Source organism: Cupressus sempervirens, chromosome 10 (genome assembly GCF_028749045.1).
Source record: "Cupressus sempervirens isolate cs-2001-9-10 chromosome 10, ASM2874904v1, whole genome shotgun sequence".
In the NCBI taxonomy this organism is placed as follows: domain Eukaryota; kingdom Viridiplantae; phylum Streptophyta; class Pinopsida; order Cupressales; family Cupressaceae; genus Cupressus; species Cupressus sempervirens.
Window position 1 is genome coordinate 772213623 of NC_143127.1, and position 23011 is coordinate 772236633.

Here is a 23011-nt window from a genome sequence, read left to right on the forward strand (position 1 = left end):
GGTTTAGGAGTAATGTTGTCGAAAACTCCATCATGCACAACCTCTCAGTTTTTGTTTACATACTTGGATTTGTCCTTATTAGAGGCGGATCCTTGTTTAGTGTCCTTTTAAAGGGTTAGTTCACCCTTTTTGACCATGAATTCCTCTATATGGACAACTTGTGTGACCAAGCCTTCAAAGGTGTGTGGACCTTGAAGTTGAATTCTATACCCAAAATAAGGTAGGAGATTATCAATGAAGATGTCAAGATTTTCCATTTTAGGATTTTTTCATGAATATTTGGTGTAAATTTGTCTTGATCTCTAAAGGAATATGAGGAAAGTTTCCCCAACTTTATGTTTAAGGTTACACAAGTCTCAAATGTTAATCGAGTGTTGTATATTGTGAGAGTACTATTGGGCAAACAAATTAGCAATCTCATCAAACATTTTGATACCAGTAGGCAACTGTCTAAACCACTCCATAGCCTGACCACCTAGACTTCTTGTGAATAGACACATGAAATATGTCTAATTATGCATAAATTCCAAAGACAAGGCACCAAATTCCTGCAAATGATCTTTGGGATCAGCTACACCGAAGTATTTATCGTACTTAGGTAACTCAACTCCTCTTGGAAAAGGAGGCATGTCTATAATCTTGTCAAAAGGAAATGGACAAAGAGCATCTAAGGTGTATGTTTTCATAGGTTTGTCTTTATCATGCATCATTTGGGCTAACTATTCTTGCATAATCTTTAGTTGTTTTTGCAATTTGGAAGTTTCAGTTTCCTCTTTAGGTGTAATGATAGTCTCAATGTTAAAGTGATGAGGTAGCTTGGCTCCCTCTTGAGCAAGTCTGAGAAAGTATTTCTCTTTCTCTTTGTTAAGCAAGATTTCCATGACTTTCTAGAAGTTATTTTCCTTACGACATTTTTCAATGTGTTAAGGAAGTATTTCTACCTCTTCCTCATTCTCATTACTGAAGAGAGGTTCCTTATGTTTTTCATTCTTGTTTTGATCTAGTCTCTACTATGTTCACGTTCTTGATCAACCATTATAGGAATGTGATAAGTTTTAGTGTGTTTTTGTTGGAAAGGTCTTCTAAATAAGAATTTAGATGTTTTTTTTGGAGATGTATGACCTTTGCTAGTTTTGAGATCCACTTGATATAAGGGGTTCTTGGTTTGTTGTAAGTTTATAGAGAACGTTCTCTGAACACAAGGTGATTTGACAGGTGAAGGTGATTGTGAAGACTCCTCACTAGATGAATTGAACATAGACTATATATAAACTGGAAAGTGACCTCTACCATGATTATGACCTCTAGCTCTACCGTGTCAAAGTCTAAGGGGATAAAACACATTTTAGCTTCTTGTTGCCATAGTCATACACAAGGACAAAAAGAAAAAACCTAGACAAGGACCACAGCTAGAATGTAGTCTCAAAGAGTGAGATAAAAATTTTGTATACTAAAGTACGAGTTGTCTAAGTAATGGCTAGAATAGCCAAAGATTATGACTATCATGACATAGAGTACGACAAGCACGAAAGGAAAAGGACAAGATAGACAAGAGACGAGACTAGTTTGTGTATAGGTCACAAGTTGTTGGCTAAGAAAGATGCCATTTTTTGGCACTATTTGTAGATAGAAAAGTGGTAAACTATTGCAAATAATAGACCAGATTTAGAGTGCAAATAGCTCTGACAGAACAGGTTGACAGTTTTAAGACAAGATTCAGCGCGACTATTCCCAAGGAAGCACATGAAAAGGCACAAAGAGCCAGGAGAAGATTCAAAACAACAAATTTTAGAAAGTTTTCTCATACGAGGACTTGTATAGAGCCACACAAGGATGTGTTAAACTAATAAAAAGATAGCGTGCTAACATAAAAGGACAAAATTTGCAAGATCTCATGTAGAGATTTGCATAGGATTGTGCAAGGACTTGGGCATAGCTCTGCAAAGAAGTTTTGACCAAAAAGGTTCTCACACAAAATTTTGCAAAACTAGGTGCGAAAACAAGGACAAACAAGATAGTTCATTTTTAGATAACATGTGAAGCTAGCAGTAGTCACAAACAATCCATTCGAGGAAAAAGAAACTCAAAGGGACAGGGGAGTCTTGACCTTCAGTTTGTTTGATAGGTTTGACCAAGCTAAAGACTTAATAACAAACACGCTTTATCCCTATAACCAAAAATAGTAGCCAAAGAAAAACCTTTGTCCCACAACTTATGTGCATGTGTTCACCTCACACAGTCGTGTCACCCCACTAGAGGGTGCCTGTGTTTTTGGTGTATTCCAAGGGCTCAACAACATATACACTGAATGAACACCCTTGTAGTAGGGGTCAAGCACATATACCACCTTCCAATGCCCAAGTACATGCCTATGGTGATTTCTACATGGGAGATTCTTCTCCCTCCTACACTTGACTAGCAAGACTGGGGCCAACATCGACCATTGCAACAAATAAAGCCTCTTCTTGATATGCTATATCAGCATGAAGAAGAGGAAATTAATATGGCTTTGGAGTCTTTCACTCTATAAAGCTTCTTTATTATAGTGAGTTGGAATCTATTGCAAAAGGAGTGTTCTCACTTGGGTTGTTTTCGAAGGTTGGATCACTCTGGTACGCCCTCTAAGGGTTGACTCGAACTGCTAGTTTGGATCTAAGGGTCTAAGTTTCTAATTTCCCTCAACGGGAAAGAGCATACTCCTCTACCTTATCACCTCACTCAAACATGCAAGACATATTAATCACCAAGTTAGCTTAATCGATCTAGACTTATCCTTTCTCAAGATTTTGATTCCCTAAAAAGAAATCATCATCCCTTCATAGAAAAGACTCGTATTAGATAACCACTAACTTTCTTTCCTCCCTTAGGTGCCATTTTTCAGAGGCTTCTAGGTTTTTGATTTACTCTTGGGCATCACTTCTAAGTAGTAAAGAGCATACTCCGCTATTCCCCTGTCTTGCACCCTATGAAGTTCACAAGCCCTAATTATATTGTGTGGAAAGAAAAAATAAGACATGACATTTAAAGTGGGTTTGAAATAAGTGTTCTACATGTGTTTCTTTGACAAGCATTCGACAATCACAGAGTCAGTACATGTTTGAAGTGCTTAGATAAATGTGTCTTCGTCAAAACATCGTGCAAACCATTGTTAAGCTTAAAAAAATTAGAAATCTAAAAGAAAATGCTTCAGAGAAAATTGTTAGTCAAACATAATGATGAACTGAATTCTAGAAAATTGTATTTAGCATGTGTTGTTGCAAAATTTTGTGCAAAATCCCGCACAGGCCGGCATGAGAAAATATTGTGCACTGCATGAGAAACCATGCAATTATGCACTTTTTCATGCGAGGAAGTGCAATGAAAGCGGAAAAATCTTCAATTCTTCATACAAAAATGAGATTTCTCATGCAAAAATCTAGAAATTTGTATGGACAAACATGATAGAATCATTAAAAAAATAGAAAACAAAGTAAATGAGGCCTAGAAAAATTTATTTCTGGCCCCACGGTGGGTGCCAAAAATATATATGTGAAATGTGGGCCTGAGATCCTCACATACACTTCAACACAGTCATTACCTGAGAGATCATCATAGAATGAACATTGAATTGTTCATTTGAGCAATCCAATAGTGTGACCTATTGCCTTCTAACTAGAAAGATTTTTCCTTTGCTCTCAAATTGAGAAGTGGGCAACTAGACCGCTAGTACAAAGGATTTATGTAGCTATATGATAGTGCATTTAATCTAAATGATATGCATTATAATCTAAAAGTAAGAAACACAAATTACACTATATGAGTGCATTTTAATCTATATGATATTAATAGTAAGCAGTTACAAAAGCTATGAAAGTATTAAGCAAGTGGGTATCTATTTCGATAGTAATTCAATGCAATTGAATTCAACCTCTGTAATGAGGAATTGGAGGCCTCTTAAATAGAATATCTGAAATCAATCATCGATTGAGATTAAAGCTATGATTTAGTCAGGATGGAAGATTCCCTATGCAGGTGAGGTTAACTAACTCAGATCTTGAGTGTGATGGAGAGTTAACTGAAATTCACCTGAGTGTGAGAACAAGTTGATTAGGTCAATTCCAATTTGAGAAATAGATCACTCAGAATTCCCATTCCTATACTGAAGAGAAGATTTGAACATATTTTTTAATTTAATAAAATAAGATATGATCTCATAAATGCATATTTTTAATTAATTAAACAATTCATTTAATAATTAAAGTGAGGACATTATTTAATTAAATACATTTAATTCCCTTGCACATTAGCTAAAGAAGTAATTTAATTTAATCAAAGTATGAACACTTTCAATTAAATTAAATTAAATCAATAGGTTTAATGTAGCTAATTCGAGTCGATACTTAGGAATTAAATAAATAATGTGATTGATGTAGATTAGGGTAGAATTAAATAAAGAATGTGATTGATGTAGATTAGGGTTTTCTGCATTTGACACCTAGGTCAAGTAGCGATTAATCAAAATTAGAATTGCCTAGTAAAATAGGACTTAGGGTTGATCAAAATAGAGCAGAATTGGTTAACATGAAAGCGCCAATTTTGGGGTATTACACTTATGAGCTTAATTATAGCAACATTGAGAAATCTTGTCTAGTTGTAGTATTTGTGTCACAAAATCTCTACCACTACATGCTTGCACATACCACACAATTGGTTTCCAAAATTGATCCTTTGAAATATCTCTTGAGTAAGGACCTACTTACAAGTAGACTAGAAACCTAGATGATGATTCTATTAGAATTTGACATTCAATACATCAAACATAAGGCCATCAAAGGACATGCTATTTCTGATCAACTTGTTGAGTTCCCAATCATCAATAGTGCTCATATGTAGATTGACTTCCTAGATGCATCTATCATCTATGTCACAGAAAGAACCTGGAAGATATTCTTTGATGGGTCATATACTAAAAATGGTGTTGGTGTTGGAATTCTGTTTGTTACACCTCATGGCTACACCATTCTAGAATCTTACAAACTATTATTTCCATGCACATATAAGTATTGAATATGAATCTTTGACTGATGGAATCAAACTATTCATAGAATGGATAATAACAAAGCTACACATCTATCAAGATTCCCAACTTATCATCAATCAAGTAAACATTGAGTACCAAACTAAGGATGACAAGATAATACCTTACAAGAAATTGGTTGATGCCTTAAGGAATTACTTCACATTTTTTACCTTCTAGAAAATTCTTACGAAAAAAAATAAGGCTGCTAATGCTATGACAACTTTTGCATCTACCATACAACTACAATAGCATGAATCTCACTTTGAGTTCCTAGTGGAAGAACTTCATAATCTCATGATTCCCTTGATGACTATGTCATTTGCATAGTTTTTAGTCATGATTCCTCCCACAACTCTACCATTTTCTCCTTTTTGTGAGACCAAACCATTCTTGAAAACCTTACACACAATGAAAAGCATCTATTTATCCACAATGCTTCCCCATTACACCCTCATCTTTGGTGACTTTTATAGATAGGGCTTAGACGGAATGCTCCTTAGTTGTCTAGAGATAGATGAGTCTAAAAAATCATTAGCTACAGTTTACAATAGCATTTGTGGGTCACATTCTAATGGCCTTTCACTTTCTCAAGAATTTCTTAGGGTGGGATGTTATTGGCCAACTATGCAAGTTGATGTCATCTAATATGCTAATTCCTATAAGAAGTGTCAACTACATGACAACTTGATTCATGCTCCTAGGTGTGAACTCATCCCTTCTATTACACATTGGCCTCTCTCACAATGGGCCTTTGACTTGGTTGGCAAGATTCACCAAAGTTCATCTAGCAGACATAAGTTCACTACCACAAAACTAAGTATTTCACTAAGTGGGTCAAGGCTGTTCCACTTTCTACTTATATAGGAAAATATGTTGCCTTATTTATACTAAATCACATCTTTTTCTGCTATGGTATTCCTTCTTCCATAATCACTGAAAATGAGGGGTATTTTAAGAATAAGGACCTAAGACAATTTTGCAAAAAGTTATAAATAAAGAAAAATTGGTCCTCCATATACTATCCCCATGGAAATAGCCAAGTTGAGGCCTCGAACAAAACACTGCTAAAGATTTTTCATAGGACAATCCACAAGTTAGGAAGGGATTGGAACCTACAAATTAGTTTGGCATTATGGGCCTATATGACCACCATAAGGACTCCCACTGGGGCTATGCCCTTCGCATTGGTCTATGGTTCTGAGGATGTCCTCCCATTAGAAGTTGAGATTCCCTTTTTGTGAGTCTCTTTACATGGATTAATTATTGATAAAGACCAAAGAGCTATGAGGATTCATGAACCTGAGGCTCTAGATGGTCACTGAAAAGCTACTTTTGATCACATGTGAGCCTATCAGAAAAGGATGGCTACCAGTTATAAGAAGAAGGTCCATCCTAATGAATTCCAAGTGGGTGAGCTTGTTCTTAGAGAGAACCCAAAGAATTAATATAATAGATAGTAGAAAGGTATGTTTGAGTCTAACTGGTTGGGTTCCTATATCATCACTACTGCACTTGGATCTGGTGCCTATCAACTTTCTACACCTAAGGGAGAAAAACTCCATAAGTCTATCAACATTCTCCATTTGAATAACTTCTATGCCTAAGAGACTCTTATTGCTCAGGTGTTTGTGCACATTCTATGATCCTTGAAAAGGTCCAAAATAAAAATCATATATGATGCTGAAAAAATCCTTAAAAAGAAAAAAAGGAAAAAAAATAAAAAATAAAAAATCCTAAAAGAATGATCATCTTAGTGAAATCCTTATAAATAAGTGCTTTGATGTATCATCAAAAAAGTCAAAATTTTCAAAAGTACAAAAAAAATCATAAAGTCCTAAAAAATTACCAAGTGTTGAAAAGATGGAAATAGATGCTACTTGAGACCCTTGCACCTATGTCTATCAGTCTTGCTTTGTGCTCATTTTTTTCATTCCCACTTTGCCTCTCCTAGCTTGGAATTGACTCTCATCTAGGTCTCAAGGGCACAAACTATTCATCTTATCAAGGTATTTTTGTGTGTAGGTATTTCTTTGGTAACCCTTTTGAGAATGTTTATCAACACGTTTTGGATACCTTACCTATAGTCTAAGATGCTACAATATTTTTCACTACCCAATTCAAAAGGAATGGTTGTGTGAATTACACACACAAACTTAAACATTAAACTTGCTAAGACTTGATTGACCTTATTTTCATTATATGTTGTCTATGACAATTTCTTTAATGAGTGTTCTATCCCCAGTAGTCTACCAAGGATGTCATAGTCTAGAAGACTGGGGGCATGGGGCATGTTTTTACTTGTTTTTTGCTTGTGTATATACTTTTTAAATCTAAAGTGTTATGAGCATTCATGCTTCTCTTACTTGAAATTTTAGATCTGAAATGTATCATCCTTGTTTATTTTCACAAGACTGCACTCGGGGGTTATCCTGGCACTCATGTTTTGACACATGTGTAATATTGCTATATTAAACTTAGGGAGCTTTACTACATTATTCATATCGACCTATATGTCTTTGATGCTTAGGTTAGGTTCCCACATTTTATCCAATATAGATTATATTCATATCCTCATAGTTATGCTAGTGATGATTTTATGATCTTTCAATATCCTAATAAAGCTTGATGATGAAAATTAGAGTCTAATTTTGCATCTCTTGCAAATACACCTTTTCATACTAGTTTTCATTGTAGGATTTATTTTATTTTAGCTTTGCATCTTGCATGTTGAGAGAGCTCTCTCTTTATCTCACATGAATGTCAACTAATTGTGTTCAACTTCTCTCACTTCCTCTCAATCACGTCTTTCTCTTCTTATTGGTCATATCAACTTAATTATTCTATTCCTGTCATCACAAGGGGCTAATCTCAACATCACATCTAATCTATCCAAGAGCTACATTTTTAAATCATGAGTCTACATCATAAGAATGAGAGCTAAAGACATCCATGTGAGAGATACATCCATGAGCATATAAAACATAAACATGAGCATATATAAACATGAGCATACATAAACATGAGCATACATATCATCACATGCAAACATAAAGACAAGTGTTTAAATAACCATAAACATCCATCACATGAGCTAGCCAAGAGACAAGTACGAAAAGCCATAAATCAAATCAAGTGTATCATAAATAATGATGAATCAAGTGCATGTACAATATGGGATCCAAAGTTTGGATATTTGTCTCAAAAATATACATCATGTGCTGTAGGGGCATCAAAAACCAAGATCTAATCTTGGACCTATGACTATCTACCTCCCTCATGTATAGGAGGAGGCTATGGCAGTTGCACTTGTGTCATGTCCGATGGTTGTGCCACTCCCTCTAATCTCCTAGCTCTCTCTAAGTTGTCTAGTAACCGCTATCTTGGAGGCACTACACCTCTATAGGATGGATAATAATAGGTGCCCCCCACACCATGTTGCTTAGACTCTCATCTAGTTATCTCTTTCTCTCTCTTGTTTGAACTCCTCACTCTGTTCCTTCTCATCTATGACCTGTTGATCCTAGAATATTATGAAAATTTGTTCCTACTATAACTCCCCCTCCAGTGCATTGATTTGTTGCTCCCTCAGATCATCCCCTCTTCTGACTAGGGAAGGTGGTGCCTACCTCTTCTCCTGTCTTGATTGCTTCCTCTCTATTCGAGCTATCACACCAATCTCTCATATATCTCCTTGTCCTCCTCCTCATCTACCTTCATCTACACATGGCACCTCAGGCATGTTCAAATTCTAAACACACCCTCAAAACCACTCTTTGACATCTCTAATTCATCCACCTCCACCATCTCATCCGTCATCATCCCCATCATCTCCTCCCACTCCCGCATCCTCTGGATGTGCATTAGGAATCTTAAAACATGGGAATGGATACCTCCTCATTCTCTATGCATAGTCAGGTAACACTCCTCTATTCATGACCCTTGGGAGATAATCCCACATCTCTCGTCATAGCTCCTATGTATCCTAGAAGGCCATAGCATAATCAAGCATGGGAAACAACCCTGAATCCTCCTCTCCTCAAAACCAAGCATATGTGGTGATCTAGTTGGGACCCTCTTTTATCACCCAAATTGCCTCTAGACGCATGTGATCACAAAATTCTCCATAATACCTACATGGCAGCCTACTGATGGTCGACTCCTAAACATGTATTCTAGCTTGTCCATTGCCTCTCGCTACCCCTTTCACCCACTATAGGTTTGTTACTCAAAAGATGAAAAATTATCAAATAATCACTAATAATATGTCACATCTCCGCTATGTGATTGGGAGATGAAGCCTCATAATCTATAGATAAAGGGGTTCAATCCCTCCCGAGGCCATACTTGAGGCTAAATGAATATTATGTGGTCCAAAGCCCAAACCTATACCACTACTCCATTACATTACCATGTCTTCCCCTCTCAATAGATAATCTCATGTAGCTTGTGATACATATTAGCTAATATAACTAGTCCCCAAGTCATCCACCATGCCCTCCCTATAAGGTCCATGAATAATCTCCCCCATCCACGTGGGAATCCCTTCTAGCTTCTATTTGTGACTATTGCCTATGAGACCAAGGAACACACAATGCATATAATTGGGTACTCATCCCCGTACTATTCTATCAATCCCTCATATGTCTTATGTCTATCAAGGATGGGCACATCCTCAAATAATGCATGAAGTCCTTCCCTACCCTTTGTAGGGGCTTGAACATAATACACTTGTGACACACAAAGATCATGTAAAAATTTATAATCAAACAATGATGCAAAGAAAAAATAGACATATTTATTACACTTATTGGGTCCTCATGGAAAGGTACTCATAGGAAGAGATATACATTCTTGAGTGTGATAGTAGCCTCTCTAATAGGCAAGTGAAAGGTGTTATGCTCACTATGCCACCCCTCTTCTAGTGTAGTAAGGAGGCCATCATTTTCCTAGATATGGGTCAAATACAATAGCCACTCAAATCCCATCGTCATCAACATCTTCCTCTAATCCTCATCTAGACGACATACTAATCTCAATCCCACTACCTCAGGGGCTATGATATGCAACATCAGAAACACCATCTACAAAAACAAGCCTATATGTTAGTACATGTCATAATGAAAACCAAAATTTTACTAAACACATCTATACCCTACTATTCAAGTGAAAAAGCTAACATTTAAACAAAAAAATGATGGAAATCTACCTCACAAATGAAAATTTGGTTGATTAAGCATCATAGGATACTTTCTCCAATAGGTGTGCGATACTTCACATGGTATCGTATGACTATTGGGTAGGTCTCATACGATACTTGTTTCAATACCTATGTGATACTTTAAAAAAAATAGAAATATCGTACGATAGTTCATAGAACCACTGTGTGATACTTTACCAAATATTGCACAAAATTTTGAGAGAAACCTATTAAACCCTGAAAAAATGGCTAAAATACTCAAGAAAAACCTAAAAGGCTTCGAAAATCAAAAACTGATTGGGGCACCCTACTGTGGAGATTGGTTATGCAACCAGCTACGCTAAAAATGATGTCTATGTATCATAAGTCCCCCTTGTGCCATTGTCTCTCTCTCTCTCAAAGTGCTCAAAGCTCTTACAATCACAAGAAGACAAATGAATTGAAAATGACCCCTTAGGCCCCTTTTTATACCTTTTGACCTCATTTTGAGCCAATTTTTTAACTCCTTGGAATTGTACAAGAATTATACGCCTAGCTAATTTGGATGTCCTAGATCCATTTTTGGGATTGAAATCAAAATTTGAGTTCATCTTGATGGTCAAATTTTCATTTTAAAATTTCTTCCTTCTTCTATGTAGTACACTAACCTTTTAAGGTTTAACCTTCAAATCTTGTTGGGACATCATCATTTCTTCACTCCATCATTTCTACTCTCTTCCACACTTCTTTCTCATTTCATTACATTCTATTTTGGTTGCATTTCATCTTTCTCCTTGGTTTGACCTAGTTCTAATGTTTTATCTTCCTTAGTCAAATTTAGTCAAACTCGGACATATTATCACTTCTTAGTAGTCACTCTTGGATTTTAATCACATATCTATTATCATGGACCTTGCTTTATCTCAAGTTGATCATATTTTACTTATTTTTGCATCCCCTCTACCTCATTTTTATTTTGATCTTGAGGTGGTAGGAATATTCTATCATCATTGCAAACTTGCTTGCTTGCTATGGCTATGTATTTCCCAAGAGAATATGCTCGACCTTTCAATTTTCTCTCAATCTATCTTCTTTTCTTATTAGTTCATGTCTTGAGTTTTGATACCATCTCTCTTTCTCCTACTGTCTAGTATTGTCACTAATAGGTTTTGCATTCAAGATTTGTTATCTCGCTTTGTAGTTTGTTCTTTGGAGTCAGACCTCTCTATCTACTGCTTTCTATTTGGATTCTTCATTCTTTAACGTAATGAGCTCCTAGATTGAACACACATTAGTCAAAGAGGGGAAGATTTAATCACCCAAAAATGTTCATCTAGACTATTAGCCTCCTTCTCAGCATTTTTTCTAAATTATTAAATCATTTATCTAGATCAAATCTTTAAAAATCAATTTATTTGATTATATCCTATAGTTTGATTGCTATTCCCAAGTTCATATTTAATTAAAAGGGACAATGTCCTCCCTTTAATTACCTAAAAGACCTTATGGAGGAGCATCCAATCATGTAAGGTAATCCTGTATCACCCAATAATATACTTAGTGTTAGTTTCCATTTAATGTGTCTTTATTTCTAGATACCCATTTGGGTCAAATAGAGATTCCAACTCTCATAGTTCCACTATTGGTTTTCTGGGTTAGAGTTTTGAGCTCTATAAATGTAAAAAATATGTTATTTTGTAACTGAGCCATAATTAAGACGAGTTAGAGGGTATAAGTTGGAGGGATGATTATAATTGTAATTTAAAGTAATCCAAAAAAAGAATAAGGTCAAAAGGCTTTATGGTTTGAAAGTTATTATAGTTTTAAGTTGCCTGAAGACCCTCTAAGAGTGCTTCAAAGTTTGATTTCAGGCACTATATGGCCTCATACAGGCCCAAAAATGGGAGATGAGAAAAGCTGGTCCATAGGGATATAGATTACTTGGAGAGCTTTCTAAAAATGTAAATGGTTTGTCAATCAGAGTCCTAGATCAAAAGCTATGCCTCATGAAAATTGGACTATTATATCTGGATTCTTCTAATTTTACACTGACTTCTAACGTGTTTTCTAGAACCTTCTATTTTGGTAGTGGATGTCAAATGGAATATTCTAGAATGCATTTCTAACCCTAAACCTAATTTTGATTACTTAAGGTCATTTCTGGCATTGTAAACATAGTTTTGGTGGAGTTTGGGAGAAGGTACTGTGAGGAGGATTTTTCTCCAAAATCAAACAAAATTATAAGCCCCTAGGGCATGTCATTGAGTCTATTTTCACTGTACTAAATGTAAGATTATATCACTTCTAATAATAATATTCCCATTTTCTTGTTTTTTTCATTTTGTCTTGGGTTGTGCCCTCATCAAGTGGCATCAGAGCTAGTTTTCTTGAGTGTGTAGATAGAGCACCGACTGTGAGGCAATTCGCACTAGGATTGTGTGGTTGTGGGTTTTGATATAGTGAGAAGATGCCTTCATGAAGGGAGCATGGTGGAAGGGCTGGAGTTGTTCCTTTTGAGGTTAGAGCCCTCCAGAGACAAGTTTAGGCATTGCAAGGGGAGATTCATAAAGGGATGAATACTGTTGTAGGCGGCAAAAGTGAAGAAGAAAATGAAGAAGAAGGAAATATTGTGTAGGAAGGGGAAAGAGATAGAGAATTCCTAAACTAGAAAGAGGAGAGGCTTTTTAGGGCCATTGCCAAGCTAGAAAAAAAACTTAAAATTGGCGTCGACATATTTTCAAGAAATCTAAACCTAGATGAGTTGATCAATTGGATCAATAAGCTAGAGGAATATTTTGAGTATGAGGATATGAGGGACCTTGATAGGGTTAAGTTTGTGAAGGAAAAAATGAAAGGCCATGCCAAAATGTTGTGGCAAGAGATTCAGTTGGAAAGAAATAGAAGAGAAAAGGAGAAAATCACAAGATGGGATCGCATGGTGGACAAACTAAAGAAGCATTTCATTCCTATTGATTATGAGCTTGATTTCATCAAGAAGATGCAAGGGTTAGAGAAAGTGGGAAAATCTATCGAAGAATACATAAAGGAGTTTTACCAAGTCCTTATTAGGGTGAAGCATGCAAAAGCAAACAAGGAGAAGGTTTTTTGTCACCTCAATGGGTTAATACCTAGCATTCAAGAGGAGTTAAGTTTGGTTAGAATGACCAACATTGAAGAGGCTTACCAGTTTGCCTTGTGAGTTGAGGTGAAGTTAAACAAAAATTTTGATGGAAGGAAAAGAGGGTGTATTCAAGGAGGAAGGAGTGGTGGCAAGTCATTTGGAAGTAGAAATGAGAACTAGAAGAAAGATAAAGATGTGGGTACCAACCAAAACCAGAGGAACGGGGGTTTCAACCACTCGTGATCAAAACTTTAGAGATTAGAGAAGAAGAGGTAGAGGATGTGGACAAGGTTCAAGAAGAGGAGGCTTCTATGGTACCTATTTTCATTGCAATGAAGAAGCTCATCATGCCTATGAATGCCCTTAATGCCAAGGAAGAATAGATAGGAGAGCTAATGGTCAAGCAAGGGTTGCTCATGTGGATGATGATGCATGGTCATTGCATTTAGAGGATGCAGAAAGAGAAGAGATTCTAGTTAATGAAAGGGTTTTGTTGAGTGGTGAGACTGAACCTAGAGAAAGGAGGAATTTGTTTTGTACTAGGTGCAAGTGTGAGGGTAAATGTTGTGATGTGATTGTTGATGGTTGAAGCATTGAGAACTTGGTGTTAGAGGAGATGATCTCATAGATAAAGCTGAAGAGGGAGAAACACCCCCATCCCTATCGAATTGCTTGGGTGCAAGATGATCATATGGTCCTAGTTAGTGAGCAATGTTTGGTAAAGTTTAAGATTGGGAGTTACCATGACGAGGCTCTCTATGAAATCATCCCAATGGATGTCTACCATTTATTGTTGGGAAGGCTATGGTAGTTTGATAGGCATGCTATACATCATGGTCATGCAAATACATACTCTTTGACAAATGATGAAGTTCACCACAAATTGAAGCCCTTGATAAAGGAGGGTGAAAAGGTATGTAGTAGTGCTAGGGTATGTCTTTTTGATGGAATAAAATTTATGGATGGCATGAAACATCATGATATGTGTTATGCTTTAATTCCTAGAAAGGATAAGGAAGGTAGTAGTGAAGTTCCACTTGAAGTTTTAGGTCTATTAAGTGAGTATGGAGATGTCATCTCTAATAATGTTCTAGAAGGGTTGTTGCTAATAAGGCAAATCATTCATCAAATAGATTTAGTCCCTAGAGCTAGTCAGCCTAACAAGGCTTCTCAATTGATGACTCCTACTAAGACTAAGGAGCTAAACAGACAATTTCTAGAGCTGTTGAGGAAAGGTTTAATTTGAGAGAGCTCGAGTCCATGTGCAATACCTACAGTATTGGCACCAAAGAAGGATGGAGAGTGGAGGATGTGTATAGACTCTTAGGCTATAAATAAAATAACCATCAAGTACCAATTTCCTTTGCCAAGGATGGATGATCTTATGGACTGTTTGAGTGAAGCTCAATACTTCACAAAGATAGATCTCAAGAGTGGCTATCAGTAGATATGGATACGTGAGGGAGATAAGTGGAGGATTGCATTCAATACCAAGGAGGGTCTATATGAGTGGTTAGTCATGTCCTTTGGAATGACCAATGCACCAAGCACCTTCATGCAACTTATGAATGAGGTACTAAAGAATTTTTTGGGAAAATTTGTTATTGTCTATCTAGATGATATTTTGATTTTCAGTAAGTCTTTGGATGAACATTTATTTGACATTTGTAGTGTCCTTGAAAGGTTGAGGGAAGAGAAATTGTTGATTAATTTGAATAAATGTAGCTTTGTCAAAAGTGGGTTAGTTTATTTGGGATTTGTTGTATTAGCTAAAGGTATCAAAATAGACCCAGAGAAAGTGAAGGTCATCTTGGAATGGCCTACTCCAAGGTTTGCCACTGAGGTGAGGCCATTCTATGGTCTAGCTAGTTTTTACAAGAAGTTTATTAGGAATTTTAGTAGTATATGTGCACCCCTAACTAAAACAATGAAGGGGGATAGAAAAGAGTTCAAGTGGACTGCAAGAGCTGCAAGGAGTTTTGAATTGTTGAAGAAGAAGGTAACAAAGCAACCTGTGCTGGCACTTCCTAATTTCAACAAAGTGTTCTAGGTAGATTGTGATGCTAGTGGCAGTGCTATTAGGGCTCTAGTTAGCCAAGAAGGTAAGCCTAATGCCTATATTAGTGAAAAATTGAATGATGCAAAGAAGTATTTTGTTTATGATCAGGAGTTCTATGCAATAGTTTAGGCCTTAAAGAAATGGAGGCATTATTTGTTGCCAAAAGAATTTGTCTTGTATACTGATCATCAGGCATTGTAATACTTAAATATTCAAGTTAAATTGAATCAAAGACATTTTAAATGGGTATAGTTTATGCAAAGCTAGACATTTGTATTGAAACATAGAAGTGAAAGGTCTAATACAGTTGAAAATGCATTAAGTAGGAGATAGTTATTGCTGATAGAAATGCAAGTTGAAGTGGTTGGGTTTGATGACCTCAAGAATCTATACCCTGAGGATCTTGACTTTGCAGAGGCTTGGAAGGCTTGTAAAGAACCTATTACTCTAGACAAGACTAGGTGGCTATATTACATGATCTAGGATGGTGTGTTGTTTAAAGGAAGTCAATTGTGTATTCCAAGGAGTTCCATGAGGGAGAACTTGATCAAGGAGAAACATAGTGGAGGGACGATTGGACACTTTGGTCAAGATAAGACCCTTTCCATTATTAGTGAAAATTATTTTTGGCCTCAACTATCTCAGAATGTGAAGAAGTTTGTGTAGATTTGTCAAGTATTTCAAACAACCAAAGGATTTAGTCAAAATACTAGACTTTACTAGCCATTTCTTGCTTCATCGAAGCCTTGGGAGGACATAAGTATGGATTTCTTTCTTCAATTTTTGAGGACATAAAGGGGTAATAACTTCATATTTGTGTTGGTTGATAGGTTCTCCAAGATGGAAAACTTCATTCCATGCCACAAGACTAATGATTCAGTGCATATTGCAGATTTCTTTTTCAGAGAAGTGGTAAGGCTACATGGTCTCCCAAAAAGTATTATTTCTAACAAAGATACTAAATTTTTTGGGTATTTCTAGAGGACTTTGTGGAATAAGTTGAAGACATAATTGAAGTCTAGTTCTGCACATCATCCACATACTGATGGACAAGTAGAAGTAGTGAATAGAAGTCTAGGCAATTTGCTAAGGTGCTTATTAGGAGATAAGCCCAAGGGATGGGATTTGATTCTACCACAAGCATAATTTTCTTACAAAAATTCTATGAATAGGAGTACTAGTAGATCTCCATTCTAAATTGTGTATGGGAGTAGTCCAAGAACTGCACCAGAGTTGAGGAAGATGGAGCAAGGAGAGAGGACAAGTGCTGATGCAGAAGACTTTGTTGAATATGTCAAGAACCTACATGAGGAGGTGCATGCACATATTACCAAGATGAACCTGCAGTATAAGGGTAGAGTAGATCAAAAGAGGAGACCTAAGGAGATCCAAGTTGGGGATTTGGTTATGGTATAATTGAGGATGGAATGATTTCCAGTGGGTACCTACAACAAGCTAAAGATTAAGAAATTTGGTCCCTACAAAATTTTGAAGAAACATGATTCAAGAAATGCATATAAGGTGGAGTTGCCAGATGGGATTCACATTCTACTATTTTCAATATTGTAGACTTAATAGAATATCATGATGATGGTGTAGAGAGGGAGTTGATGTTGGAGCCATTTCCAATTCCTACTTCTAAAAAGGAAGAGATTGAATTAATTCTAGATAGTCATGGGGGTTGGAGTACCAAAATAGGCAATATGAAGAATACCTATTAAAGTGGAAAGGAAAACCAATGGAAGATTCAACTTGGATATCCATAGCAGAGGTTTTCTATTTGGGTTTTCCTCTACCAACTATAAAGTGATAGGGTCACTCTTCAATCTACCCTGGGTATTTGATGCAAGAGCATCTAGTGGTGTAAGGGAAATCTTGTATCACCCAAAAATATGCTTGGTGTTAGTTTTTGTTTAATTTGTCTTTATTTCTGGATACCCATTTGGGTCAAATAGAGATTTCAACTCCCATAGTTCCACTATTAGTTTTTTGGGTTAGAGTTTTTGAGCACCTTAGGATACGTATCAATGTAGAAAATAGGCTATTTTGTAATTGAGCCATAATTAAGATGAGTTAGAAGGTTTAAGTTGGAGGGATAATTATACTTATAATTTAAAGTAATCCAAAAAAAGAATAAGGTCAAAAGGCTTTATGATTTGAAAGTTATTGCAATTTTAAGTTGCCTGGAGACCCCTTAAGAGTGCTTCAAAGTCATATTTGAGGCACTAAATGGCCTTGTATAGGCCAAAAAAATGGAGGACAAGAAAATTTGGTCCATAGGGCTATAGAGAGCTTGGAGAGCTTTCCAAAAATGAAAACCGTTTGTCAATTAGAATCCTGGATCAAAAGTTATGCCTCCTAAAAGTTGGACTACCATTTCTGGATTCTTCTAATTTTACACCAACTTCTGACATGTTTTCTAGAACCTTTTTTTTGGGTTTGGATGCCAAATAGAATATTCTAGAATGTATTCCTAACCCTAAACATAATTTAGGTTACTTAAGGTCATTTCTAGCATTTAAAATGCAATTTTGGCGTAGTTTGGGAGAAGGTACTGTGAGAAGGATTTTTCTCCAGAATCTAACAACATTGTAAGCCCCTAGGGCATGCCATTAAGCCTTTTTTATTGTACTAAATGTAAGATCATATCACTTCTGATAATAATATTCCCCTTTTCCTATTTTGTTCATTTTGTCTTGGGTTGTGCCCTCATCAAAATCCCTTTCACTTCTTATCCTAAGTTGTGCACATAAAGAAAAGTCTTTTGTCTCACATACAAAATTCAACTCTTTTGTCCTCATCTAAGTATCCATCTTTTTGGCATTAGTGTTATGCTAAAGGTTTTTCTATAGGTACTCTTGAAGCTTTGGAGGATCTTGTGGCTTCACACTCATTATTGCATAACATAGTAGTGTAATCTCATATTGCATTGTTATAACTTATTTTATGCATTAGAGTAGCATATCAAGATTAATTAGAAGGACTGTAACATTCTCATATTGCTAGTTAGTTTGCATTCTTTTCATTTCATATAGTTTAGTTTTATTTTTCATACCATCCCATGGTAGTTGTTGGACACTAGCATTCTTGCTCTTGTCTTAGAATCTCCCATTTCATGGTGTACTTTCAAGGGGTTACATTCTTATGCACATTTGAGAGCCATTTCGTTTCTATTTGCATTCCTTTGTACTCCATGACTAGGGAGATGTTGGTCAACATTTGAGGCTCTTAGTTCATCAAATCTCTCAAATAGAAGGACTTAGAGAAATGCACATTTTTGTGTGTACAACATGGAGAGGGATAAAAAAGGCAATCTAGTTGCTAAACCTTTCCCTAGTTATTGCTATAATCGCTTTCTTTATGGACACAAATCACATGATTAGAATCCAAATCAAAGGTCAAGCATGAAGAAAAATGAAAAACACTAATATAACAACAAACAGATCTTTGAGAATTAATAATATCATCACTAATGGAGTAATGTACTACCAATGCAACAAGTTTGGATATATTGCTATACATTGTAGATTGTAGATAAATCATCTTGCACCAAGGTATGGAAATTCAATTATTACATGTCATATTTATAATAACTTGGGACATATGGTTAGATTCTATAGATTTAATATTTTTATGAATGTGATGAGAACTCATGATGTAAGAAGAAGCAACTCTAGTAGAAGAAGAAATGCTAATAAAAAGATAACACATATTGAGAGCATTAATAAGCCATTTGTAAGAGACAGATGCATGGAGAAAATGAAAACATGGAGGGAAAAGTCAACAATAATAAGTTAGAAGTAGTGCCTAGCATTAAACTTTCTACTTCATCTTAAATTAGGTATTATAGCTAAAAAGGGGGAATCTTCACTAGTAAATAATTAGACCCCTTATTGAGAGAATTAAGATATGTGGAGTAAGATATAGGCATGTGAGGCATTACGAATAATGAATCTCAGTTTACAAATGTTAACTCAAAGAAATAGAAGATTACTAAAGATTTTAGTAACTACTATAAGTTTTATCATTTTTTGTAATTTTACAAGTTGTAATTAATGTTGAAGTGATTTTGTAAGGATTTAAGGGAAAAATTGGATTAATTCTTCACCATTTGAGATAAGAGATTGAACAAAAGCCTAGAATGAGATTGCAAAGTGAATTGAAAGAGTTTGGAAAGATTTTGTGAATGCCCTAGTGTGATTATTAAAGAGGTATTTATCTATAGTAAAAAGTATTTAAGCTTTCAATTTTAGTCACTTGAGAAATTTTTGGATCATGGAGAAGACACAATTGTGTGACATTAAAGATAGGCCACATTATCACTTTAATAAACACTTCTTTATATCTATTGGAGATGAGTAAATTAGGGCCTATTCACACTCTAAATTTGAATCAATAAGAGATGGTGATATAGGTTCATATCTGGACAAAGTATATTATGATGAAAACCCTTTCAAACTAGGCTCTAAGAACTTAGCAAATATGAATATCCTACAACTCATTAGTTATGAGGAATTTGATGAACAATAATAGATAAGGATTGTCTTAAGCTAAATTCATGATGATATGTTTTGGTTAGGAGACCAACCCACCTTGATTACCAAGGAATTAATACATTTAGTAATTGGATTGAACAATGTTGGTACTATTCTAGTAGTAAGTGAACTTGCTAAGAAAGAAGTTGAGAAAAACAAAGGAATGAAATAGTATCTAAAAGAAATGATATTGTCATATTTTAGGTAAAATTATGTAAGGAAAATAATAGAGATTATTGGATATAAGATGTATGACAGAAAATGCACAACTTTGTTGTAGTCATAGGAGAAATTCACACAAATTATTAGATGGTAATTGACAAAGAGCATTTTGACTTGTACAAAATCCTAAGGAAATAACTACTAGAGAATATAAGTAGAATTAAGCATGAAAAACATCACCCCTTTGGTTTTTTATCACTTTTTAATGTATATATTCTTCCATATCATGCAAAAATTCTCTAATATGATACATTTATCATGGGTAATTGAACTTAACATTCATTACTACAACTTGCATAACAAGGCAATGATAACAAAAAATATATCTTTGGTGTAGTCAAAGGTTTTGACATTGAGATGAAGCAAAGACATATAATACCAAGGAAAATAGTAGAGAAGTCTATAGAGACTAGTTTCTTTATGGTTGAGATTGATTATACCAATATGGAAGTAGTTGAACCTAGGGAAATCTTCATACGTCCTATGGGTTGTGAAGTGACACAATAGATTCTTGAAGGATATTCTAGAATAATGTTTCAAGAAAAGTAGAGTGTTGTTAGAGAATAATTGTATAGTGGCACTAGGAAAAGAAAAGGGGAAAAGATATTAGAAAAGATAGCCATGGAAGGAGGTATAAGAAAAGAAGAATTGAAATAACTAAAAAAGAAGGAAAAAAAAATTCACACAAAATCCAAGCTTGAGGGAAAAAATGGTGAAAAGGTCAAGGATCCTATTCTAGAGGCTATTGATACTATAGTTGTTGAACAAGATACTAAGGAGATTGAAGAAGTTGACATCACTAAAGTGCAAATTATTCTTAAAATTTTCAACACTCCTAGAAGGTTAACAAGGTTTACACCTACTATGAAAATAGAATAACAATCTAAGATTGAAGAAAATAAGATTACAAGGAAAAAGAAAAAAGAGCATGGACCCAACATTAATAAGCCAAAAATTTATGTAAACAAGAAGAGCCCTTAAGAGAAGGAATTGAAGAAAGACGAAGAATCAAAAATTGAGCATAAAGTTGAAAAAGAACCATATGAACTAGAGATAGACATAGAAGAAGAAAGAAGAACATGTAAACCATACATAAAGAAGGTGACTACTAGAATTAAACATGATGTTGCTTGAGAGTTCAATTATAAATTATTTTATGAGTATTAAGAGGAATGTAGTAGAGTTGAAACATAGCATATCTGATCACTTATTTGGAAATTTAAAAGAAAGGAGATGTAGAGAAATAGAAGAAGATAATAAAATGAGTGAAGACAAGGTTGGATAACTTTTCACATTAATAACCTTTGAAGACATGATCAATGTTATTGAGAAAATCAAGCCTGAACTTAGAACATAAATGAGATTAGTAGAGCTTATGGATGGACAATATCCTGATGTTAAGGTTGAAACTAAAAAATCACTATTAGAAGTATTAAATGACCCTACTATGAGAAAAATGCAACCAAACAGAAATTAGTTGGAATATTTACCAAGGAACCAACTATTATGATAGGAAAAGATGAGGAAACCAAATCATTTGTTAATACACTAAAGAAACAATACTTTTACATTAGTGGAGTACCCATAACATTGGATGCAACACCTTATGAGGTAAAATAGAATAAACATGTCATGGACATCATAGGAAAAATCATAAACATAATACAAAAGAAATCAGTATGACAAAAGACATTAGTGAAAGTGACAAAGAGGACAACAAAAAAGAAGAAGAACCTAAACATAATGAAAGGATGATTGACAAGAATGATTGATCAAAGTCAAAAAGACATGTATTTAGATCAAACTACATTTTCATGTGTGAAAAATGAAGATGAATCTTTATTTCCCCTAGTAAATGATATTAATAAGGGATATGATCTACATTTCCTCCTATTATTGGACTTAGATTAGTTGATAAATAAAAGGATATTGCCACACCATCAACAACAAGAACATCACTACACACATTGTTGGAAAGTAGAAATGTAGATGAGGACATAAAGAATTTAGTTCTAGAAGACATGGATTAAAATAATTTCATAAAAAATATCAATATTCTCATTTGCTAAAGCACATGAGAAATCAAAAAAGAAATAAAAAAAGTAAAATTTTGTACTTGATTTTTGTTTAGATAGATTAAAAAGAGCCATACCCACACCAATATAGTTAAATGAAACAAACATGAAAATAATTTGGACAAGGTGATAGAATAATTTGATGACTATTTCACTACAATGACCGAGACAACCAAGGTAATAACACAAAATGAATTTGAGTCTTCACAATTTCAAAAGATATGTGCAAATATCATAAATGATTTCCAATTCATGGATTAGTGCATAAAAAAAGAAAAAAATATATCTATAGCATACACTAGATCACATTATTATATTGAGGATGTAACAAAATGCATAAAAGAAGATAAGGACAAGTTAGAGAAGATAGAAAGTGAGATAGAGTAGCATGATTTAAGTATTATTGAAGTGGATAAAAGGTGTAAACAAGAAAATCAATGGAATACACAATTTAGAACATGAGAGAAACATATTTTGGGGGAGATTCAAACTTTTGAGAGGTCCAACATAACCCCTAAACTGGATATGATAGAAAAAGGAGTTGAATACCTTATTTGAAGCAAAGAAGTCATATAAGAAATTAACTTCCATGGATTTACATGGAGAATAGATGTAGTTGAATAGAAAGTGAGCTAGAGTAGCATGATTTAAGTATGATTGAAGTGGATAAAAAGAGTAAACAAGACAATCAATGGAATACACACTTTAGAACATGAGAGAAACATCTTTTGGGGGATATTCAAACTTTTGAGAGGTCCAACGTA